This window comes from Dipodomys ordii, unplaced genomic scaffold, assembly GCF_000151885.1.
Source record: "Dipodomys ordii isolate 6190 unplaced genomic scaffold, Dord_2.0 Scaffold108, whole genome shotgun sequence".
In the NCBI taxonomy this organism is placed as follows: Eukaryota; Metazoa; Chordata; class Mammalia; order Rodentia; family Heteromyidae; genus Dipodomys; species Dipodomys ordii.
This window is the reverse complement of record NW_012267324.1, coordinates 1,696,635-1,706,484: the sequence shown is the minus strand read 5'-3', so window position 1 is coordinate 1,706,484 and position 9,850 is coordinate 1,696,635.

Here is a 9,850-nt window from a genome sequence, read left to right as displayed (position 1 = left end):
CGCGGCAGGTCAGCTGGAGAGCCGCGGCAGGCCAGGGCCGCAGGCGCCGCACCCCGCGGGCGCCCCAGACAGGGTGCGGGGGACGGGCCTTGGCACCAAGGGCACCTGGGGATGAAGAGAGGCGAGGGGCAGAGAACGCTCTGGAAGGAGAAGCGAAGTGCCCCGTCGCAGGGGCAGCAGGGGGCTGGACCTCCGGAGCGGGGCGGAGGCCCGGGCATGCGCAGTGCGCAGAGTTCGCGGGCGCCCGTCGGGCCGGGCCTGCAGACCCCGCCTCGCGTGAGGGGCACAGGAGGGGACCCCTCAAGCCCGCAGGCCGCGAGCTCAGGCACCACAGAGGCCCATGGCCAGGCAATGGGGTGAGAGCAGGCCCCCGTGACCCCGAGCCGGAGGAGGTGCAAGCAGAGCATGCCCACTGACGTGTCCCGCCACACGGTGGACGGGCCAAAGGCAAGGTGGACAGACATCTGGGATTATGTCAGAAACACTCCGACCCAGACACACCTGTGGGGACAGAAGAGACGGCCTGATACAGACAGCCGCCGGCCCAAGAGCCCAGGCTGCCCACCGGCTCCCATGCCCCCTCTGCCAGGCAGCGTGGCCCCGCTACGCGAGCTGGCCTCCAGACGTGGGGAGGAGAGCGCCTGCGCTTTCTCAAGTTTGTCCTGCCATGTTAGGAGGCAGAGAGCCGCACACATGCACACTGAAGCCAGCGGCCTGGCCAGCAGGCTCCTGGCAACACCTGTTTGCAGGAGGGTGGCTGGGGGGGGAGGGACCCATCAGGGACCGCCAGCAGCTTCCTGGCAGGACCTGAGTGGACAGAGGCTGGGGCCGCTGAGAGCCAGAGCTCTGGGAGCGGTCACCCACCCAAGCGGCAGACTGAGGACAGTGTCCACCTGGACACCAGAAGCCAGGGCCACGGGACCAGCCTGCCACGAGCTTGCATGCTTCTCAGGGTCAGCAGGCACAGAACAGAGCCAAGCTCTGGGGCTGTACCGTGCCAAGCACGCCCACGGTGGCCCCCGTGGGGTCCGACACACTGCCCAGGCTTGGGCCCCAGAGGCCCCAGGACATCTCCCCCTGCGTAGCGCACGCGGGGGAGGGTGCGTTGGGGTGACCACTCCCTCCACCTACCCCATGGGGCCAACTCAAGTAACTTCACTCCACAGCACCCCCATGGCCCTGCTCCACAAACCCCAGTCACCCAACATGGATGACCACTGCCAGCAGGTACCCGAGCCTGGGGGCCGCAGCACAACAGGCTTCCTCCTGCAGAGCTACGCAGCCGGCCCGGCCAGGCCTCCTCATAACACCTCACTGGCCTTCCCTGACCTGCCCGCTCCCAGCCCCGAGGGACGTGCCCGGTCCAGACACCCCTGGCCTGCACTGTCCCCTCGCCTGCCGAGGGGACAGATGCTGAGGGGAAGCAGCAGCCTCCGCTGCCTCATCACCCACCACTGAGCAGAGATGACAGATCAGGGTTCCCAGTGGCAAGCCAGAGGCAGCTCGCTGAGGGCGCACGGAGGGCGTGTCAGCCTGGGGCTGCCCGCGGTGCATGCCTCGCCACCAGGACTTTGCAGCCCCCACCCCCCGTGGCTTCTCAGGGAACCCCAGGCCGCCCAAGGGTGGTGTGGAGAAGATACCCAGGGAGCAGGGCCTGGCAGCACGGGAGGCTGTGCTGGACCAGCCCAGCGGGCAAGGCCATTCCTGCCATTCCCAGGCTGCTCCTCGCTCCACGCTCCCACGAGTCCCAGGGCTGCAGCTCCCGGGGGATGGGGATGGTCAGTGAGGCCACAGATGGACAGGGCGGGGGACACCATGCGTGCCCCTTCCTGTGCTGGTACCTAGGCTGTCCTTGCTACGGGCTGTTCCCTGAAGTGGCCGGAGTCACCCTTGTTTGTACACAGAGCAGACAGCGCAAGGGAAACTGAGCAGGGAGGGCACAGAGGGGAGGGAGGGAGGGAGGGAGGGAGGGAGGGAGGGAGCAGGCAGGCCCGGCTGTGGCGAGAGGCTCTGCTGTGCCCCTTAGGGCTACCAGAATCATCCTGAGAGCCACCTGGACGCAGGGCAGGACGGCACCGAGGCTGCTGCGTGCCCACCAGCTAGCACGAGGACTGGCTCTCCAGACCAAGCCTCCAGGGCGCACGCCTGTCATCCAGCTGCTCAGGAGGCTGAAATCTGAGGATCGCAGTTCAAAGTTATCCTGGGCAGGAAAAGTATGTGACTTTTTTTTTTGGTCGGTCTGGGGGTTTGAACTCTGGGCCTGGGCAGAACCCTCCCTCTCCCCCACCCCGCCTGTGAGACTCTTATCTCCAATTACCCATAAAAAAAGCTGGAAGTCAGGGCTAGGCAGGTGGCTCAGTGGTAGAGCGCTTGCCTCACATGCATGAGCCCCTGGGTTGGATTCCTCAGCACCACATAAGCAGAAAAAGCCAGAAGTGGCGCTGTGTGGGGAGCCGGCGCGAAGGCGCCGCCCACTTCCTTGCAGTTTTGAGGTAACTCCCTATTAGGCAGTGCTTGGCAGGACGGTGGGTCCTGGGCTTTGCGCATGCGCGAGCCAGGTAGAGTCCCTAGCCAATCCCGTGGCACCTGGTGACGGCGAAAGGCAGACGACCAATGGGAAAAACGGTTCCTACTCCCTATATAAACAGCCATGCTTTGGGTACACGCGCTCTCGCGTTCAAGCTCTCCCATCAATTCAAAGGCTCTCCAATAAAGCGTGATCTGAGAAGACTCCTGGTGTGGTGGTCGTTCTTCCTCGCTGGCCGAGAAGGCGTTCGCCGCAGCGCTGTGGCTCAAGTGGCAGAGCGCTCGCCTTGCATGCCTGAGGCCCTGGGTTCAATTCATCAGCACCACATAAGAAAAAAGAAAAAAGCTGGAAGTGGTGCTGTGGCTCAAGTGGCTGAAGAGCTCAGGGACAGCATCCAGGCCGAGTTCAAGCCCCACGACCAACAAAAAAAAGCTGGACATGGAGCTATGGTTTGAGTGGTAGAGCACCAGCTTTGAGTAGTGCAGGGACCAGCCCAGTCCTCAATTCAAGCCCCAGGACCAGCACCAAACAATAAAAAAAAGTTAAGACCACCATGTCTCCTCACTTCCAACTCCGAAGTTTCATCTCAACCTAGCGGAGGTTGTTACAATTACTGTGGTTTTCCAGGCCACAAGTTCAGTCCAGGAACAGCTCTTCTCTGCTCAGCTGCGGAAGCAGGGTGACTGTGGTGGCCAGAGGCCACAGGAGGAGCAGGCCGTGAGGGCCTGCCGTGGTCCTCCACCGGCGGCGGCGGGGATACAGAGGGCAGGGCCGCAGTCTGTGGCCAGCTCACACAGCCCAGGCCTCGGGGCCTTGCTCTGCCCTCCTGCGCGGGCGGGTGGGCGGGCTGCTGGCCAGCACCACAGCACTGCAGGTGCCGTGACCCCACCTAGGCTGGCTGTGAACCACAATGCTCACATCTCCTGAGTGAGGCACCATGCCCAGCCTGTAACTTCAGAAGCGCATGGGACAGAAGGCAAGGGCAGCAGCAGGCCGCCCCGGGCTGACAGGCAGCACAGACACTGCCGGCAGGGACGGCCAGCACCATGCAGGACTCTGAACACCCCCCCCCCACACACACACAGCAAGAAGCAAGAGCCCCTGAGCTGAGTGACCAGGTCACCAAGCACCCTGCATGTGAGGCCGGTGGGCAGCCGGCCATCCTGGGGTGCAGCCCATCTCCCGCATCCAGGAGTCACCGCCTGACCTCCCCATGGCCCTGCCGGGGCGGGGCGGGGCCTCCCCGGAGGCCTGAGCCAGAGCCACAGGCTAATAAGCCACAGGAAAGCATGGACGCGGGCCCAGGTGATGCGGGCCCACGCGTAGCCATCAACAGAAGCTGCCCCGCAGCCAGCGACTGAGCCCTCCCGAGCCTCTGCCACACCCTGGCCACACAGCCAGAGGCCCTGGCCTTAGGAGAGCACTGGGCCTGGGTCACTGGGACTTTCAAGACTCAAGATCCAAGTCTAGGTCAGGGCCGACCCGCCGGACCTTGGGGACTGCTGGCGCGGGTACTGGAGAGGTGAGGCGGGGCGGTCCCCCGCCCCCCGCCCTCTTCCTCACCGCTGCCCTGGCAGAGCAGGGCGCCTGCACTGCCTGTGGAGGGGGCGTGAGCAGTGCCGGGGCCTGGGGTTACGTTGGGAAGCTGCTCCCCAAACGCCACATCATAAAGGTGGGGAGAGAGGTGACCACTGGGCACCAGCACCCACCAACACAGCCGCCACCCTGCAGGGGGCACCACCCTCAGCCAACCTGACGGTGGGCACAGTCCTTGGGCTCACCGTCACGCAGACGGAGCTGGGTGGCTGTTTCCATGAGGAAGACGGACCTCAGCACATCCACCCCCATGGCTGGTCCTGGCGCCCCCGCGTGGGCGAGTGGAGTGTGTGCACGTGCTGTGCGGTCAGTGCCTGAGTTTGCTCGCTTATGGAAGGTCCTGTGTGTCTCCACAGTGACTGCCGTTCCCGTCCACACGGCGGAGGCTCTTGATCTCTTGTTTGTTGCTGTTTCGGGAGAGCGCAGCCCAGACTGCCTGAACTTTCTATCATCCTTCCTCACGTCCCACGTGCTGACCGCAGGCCTTGCCACGCCCCAGCGGCCCCCGGCTCCTCAGCTGCACGAGGGGTGTGGACCCGTTCAATGCCCTCGTGTTGCGTGTGTGCAGTGCCTCAAACAGCCAGCTGAGCACGGGCAGCCCGGGCTTGAGGCGGGCTCCTCCAAGACCCAGGGTGAGGCTGTGAGGTGAGAGGCCAGCACCCAGGCACACTGGAACGCCATGTGCTCGGGGCTAGCTGACACCAAGAGCTCCGCCCCCCAACTGAGAGGGGGCGTGGGACGGCCCTTGGGGCTCCCTGCCACAGCGGTGGGTGCGGGGACGCTGACCCCCGGGCTGCCAGCCATCCAGCAGCGCCGTCTGTCCTCAGGGCCTGCGATTCAGGGACTTGACCCCGCACCCAACCACCCTGTGTGTGAAACAGTGCTCCTGGAGCCGGAGGAGAGGCCGCCGCCCGTGCCAGGCCCGAAAACTGCTCCAGTGGCAGTGACGGCTGCCACACCAACCCACGCGGGAGAACCGACACAGCAGACGCAGCGCAGGGCGCCTAGCACGGTGCCCGCAGGGTGCCACGGTAAGAACCGCACACGCCCCCGCACAGGGCCCACAGCCTCCACCCCAGCCCGACCTTCTCACCCCAGGGCCGCCTCACCCTCCCCACCAGCTCAGGACAATAGAGCCACAGCGGGAGCGGGGGCCATGCCCGCCGCCACCCCCACCCCACCGCCACGCAGGTGGCAATGCAAATGCATCCCAAGGTCCAGGAAAGAGCAGAGCCCACCCCGCCCCTCTGCAGCCCGTCCCCAGCCATATGGGACTCCCTGCCCACAAACCAGCCCCGCCTGGGACACGCTCTTGGCAGAGGCCTCCCCGTCCAGGCAGTCCAGGGACCCCTCCTGCACTCCAGCCAGTGGGCAGCGAGGACAGCTGGCCCCCTGCGGGCCCCAGGAGGGTGAGCAGTGGCCATGGGCTTCCTACCGTCCACACTGCAGGGAAAACAGCCACTGAAGACTCAAGCTTACACAGCCAGGTGCCATGGCTCACGCCAGTCATCCCAGCTGTTCAGGAGGCTGAGATCTGAGGATCGTGGTTTGAAGCCAGCCCAAGAAGAAATGTTCATGAGACTCCTATGTCCAATGAACAAAAAGCTCCCAGGCCGAGCACTAATTTATTCATTTATTTCTTACAGAAGCCTGCCACCCTGCTAGAGCGCGGTCCTTCCGTCCCTGCAAAGGGCCTGCGCCAGAGCTCAGCCACCGGGCAGAAGGTTCAGCTTAAAGGTCTCAGCACAGGCTGCCAGGGATCCTGGCAGAGACGGCACCTGGGAAACAACTGAGCACCAAGAGGTTGGCAGGCCACCAGCTTGTAGCTCCCAACTGAAAACTGACAGAACGGCTAGGCCCAGTGGCTCATATCTAATCGCAGCTACTTAGGAGGCTGAAGGCTGTGGTTCAAAGCCAATCGGGGCAGAAAGACCACGAGACACATCTCCAAAGCCAAAAGTGGAGTGTGGCTCTATAGAGTGCCAGCCTTGAGGGATAAAGCCAAGTGAGATGGGGAGGCCCTAAATTCAAGCCTCAACATACCCCCCCCTCCCCACACTCGCGATGCACACACAAACTCCACCTGGCTGACTGTCTGCCACTCAAGGCCGCCGGAGGCCCCTGGGGGCAGGGTGCTGGGTCTGACAGCCTCCCTTGGGGCTCAGACCCGTGGTCACTGGGCCCAGGGCCGTGGGGGCGGGGTGGGTGGGGTCAGGCTTGCTTTCAGCAGTGGCCAGGTCTCGGGGCGGGCGATGTCACAATCCTGCTGTGACATCAGGGCTGCTGGAGGTGAGGAGTCAGCAGGGCCGCTGCCTGGTGTTTACACACATCACCAGGGCACGGAAGCCGGGTCAGGGGTCATGGCGGGCAGGGCCGGGTCCCCCACACCAGGCTGTGCCTTGGGTGAACTCCCCCAACACAGACCCGCACCCCAGCAAACAGTTCTTGCAAAGAAGGGAGGCCTCCCGGCCAGGCCTGAGAAGCACCCAGTGGGGCTGGGGCAGTGGTGCCCCGGAGGGCGCGGGGTGTGCAGCTCTGGGAGAGGCACCTGCCTGTCACCTCTCCTCGCTCGCGGTTCGCTCCTACACTCAGGGTCAGCCTGCCAGGGGACCATGGTCCTGTCGGCACAGCGCCTAACCTCAGCCCTCGTCACCCCCGCCCCCCACTGTCGGGAGGGGGCCGGCAGCACTCACTGGAGCGGACCTTCACCGAGGACGGCCCCTCTGGAACACAGGGCACCAGAGCCCCCCAGCGAGGGACCCGAGCAGCTCCCAGGGCCTTGTGTGGGAGGGAACGGCTAAATTAAGGTTCCTGCCACTGCGTGGGCTCTGGTCCACACAGCCACCCACCTGCAGCAGACACAGCTCCAGCCAGGCACGGCAGGCCCGGGCAGCGCAGGCCTCTGGACGGCTCCCCAGCTCCCCTCGGCCCTACCCCAGCTTCGCGGGGTTGTGTCTGCCCCTGGTCCTGTCCCCACACCCACACCAGCCACGGGAGCTCACCTCCCCCTCCTGGACAGACACGGGGTGCCACGCCGCCTCACCACTGCTTCACCCTGTTTGATCTCATGAGTCTCCTGACTTCTAGCCACACATCCCGCTCCCCGCCACGCCCCCCACCCCCTGCCATCACTGCGGGACCAGCCCGCATGGCAGCCTGTGCTGACTGAGGCAGGTGAGTGCACCCTGGCTGCAGGCTTCCGAACCCCAGTGCTGACCTCCAGGCAGCCGCAGGGCCGGGGGCAGGAGAAGGACTCAAGGCAGAGGCTCCATGTGCAGAGAGCAGCAGAGCCAGAGCGGGACCCCAGGAAGCCCAGGAGCCACCTGCAGAAGGCTGGGACCCTGTAGGGGCCTTGTCACTGACAAGAGGGAGAAGCCTCGCTCCTGCTTCCAAATCCCCAGTGATGCAATACAGCCCGGGGTGGAGGCCAGGTGGGGTCACTTCCTCATAAAGGGGGGTCCCGGGATTCTCCCCAGCAAACATGACCCATGGAGCAAAAGAGAGAGACAGCCAACAGCCCCGGTACCACAGGCTTGGGCTGTGCGGCCAGGCTGGCCTGCCCCTGGCCAGCTTCCCGCTAGGATCAGAGGCATGGGCACCTGCCACCTGCGGCTCTGTGTCTGAAGAGAAAGTACTCCAAGGCCCAGAAGGGCCCGACAATCCGCAGCCATGCGGGTGGCTACAGCTCTGCCTGGCTGGCCACCAGGCCTACACAGCGACAGCTCAAACTTCATACACTGGTGGGACAGAAGTGGAGCGGCTCCTAGCCAGCCTGCCCCAGTGCGGCACCAGAGAACAACCCCCACCCCCAGCCCCCGTGCTAGGCCCAGAGAAACCCCACAGCTCCTGCCACCCCTAAATAAGCCTCTGCTCAGGAAGCCAACGCCTGAAGGTCATGATCTGAAGCAGCAGAAGTCCTGTGAGACCCTCCTCTCCAGTCACCCACCAGGAAGGCATTAGTGGGGCTGTGGCCCAAGTGGTAGAGCACTAGCCTTGAATGAAGCTCAGTGACAACACTCAGGCCTTCAGTTTAATACTCAGGATCACTGGGCACTGGTGGCTCACACCTGTAATCCTAGCTACTCAGGAGGACAAAACCTGAGGATCACAGTTCAAGGCCTTGCAGGGTAGGAAAGTCCGTGGGGCTTTTTTTTTTTTTTTTTTTTTGGTGGGTTGTGGGGCTTGAACTCTGGGATTGTGCTCTTCAGCTCAAGGGGAGAGTGCTCTACCGCTTAAGCCACAGCACCACTTCCGGTTTTCTGGTGGCTAATTGGAGATAAGAGTCTCACAGACTTTTCTGCCTGGACTGGCTTTGAACCATGATCCTCAGATCTCAGCCTCCTCAGTAATGGATTACAGGTGTGAGCCACCCCTGCTCGGCAAGAGACTCTTATCTCCAATAAACCACTCAGAAAACCGAAGTGGTGCTGTGGCTCAAGTAGTAGAACACTTGCCTTGAGCTAAAGAGCTGAAGGACAGTTCCTAGGCCCAAGCCCCAGATTCTCCCCCCCCCCAAAAAAAAAGGGTGCTAGTGGCTCATGCCTGTAACCCTAGCTACTCAGCAGGCTGAGATCTGAGAATCACAGTTCAAAGCCACCCACTCAGGAAACCGGAAGTGGCATTGTGGCTCAAAAGGTATAGTGCTGGCTTTGAGCTGAAGAGCTGAGGGACAGCTCCTGGGCCTGGAGTTCAAGTCCCATGACTCCCCACCCCCCAAAAAAGACCCAAGACCACACACACAAACAAAACAAAACAAAAACTCTTTCCACACCCCAGAGAATAGAGTACGCGCCTGTGAAGTCCTCTCAGGGACTGGCATTTACCTAGTTTTACAAGTTCTTCAGGTCACCTCCTGAACCCCAGCACCTTAAAATGGGCTCCATGGTGCCATTCCTGCCACTCGTGCCCAGCTGACCCCAGACTACCCTGCTGTCCACTCAGTGCCCCCACTGTCCTAGGAGGGCAATATAACTGACAACCTGACACCTAGTGCCCCATCAGCTCTAAAAAAATTGTTTTGGATGGCCCCAGACTTCAACTCCCCCAGGCCATCCACAGAGCAGCTCTGGGAGCCAGCCCTCCTGGCCATCCTGACCCCAGCTAGGATGTGGACGGCACAGGGCTAGCGGCCCGTGGCTACCTTTGCCCTCACAGGAAGAAACGCCAGCCTGCTGTGGGGATGTAACCTACACCCGAAATCAAAAATAGCAGCATGATGGCACGCGGTGGATGGGACGCCGGCGGCCCAGCCGGCCTTCCGGGCTGGGGGGAGGAGGCGGGGTGGGGCTTGGCCACCAGGTACTAAGTCCACTTCTTTCCCTGACTCAAGCGTGGATTCCAGCCGATTCTGGGAAAGCCCAGCTTACAGAGAACGAGTCACAACCGCCCCGGGACAACGCCTGCCACCAGCCGCCCCACACGGCCCGAGGGGCCTCGGCTCTCCTGGGGGGGGGGGGACACTCCTGGGACAAACCAAGAACCCCCCATACCCAAGAAAAGCGCAGTCCCGGTCACTCCGAAGGGGAGGGCTGAAGAGGCAGGAAGGAGATTGCCCAAGGCTTGGGGGGGGAGCAGCCTGCCAGGGTGGAGGGGGAGGGAAGACGCACGTCGGGGAAACTCTGGGGCCAAACAAGTCCAGGACAGGAAGAGAGCCGCATTCCTTCCGAGTTAGTGTCCGCAACCCGCCGCCTGCTGGCCGGCCCGGGACCAGGCCCAGTGCCCCGCCAG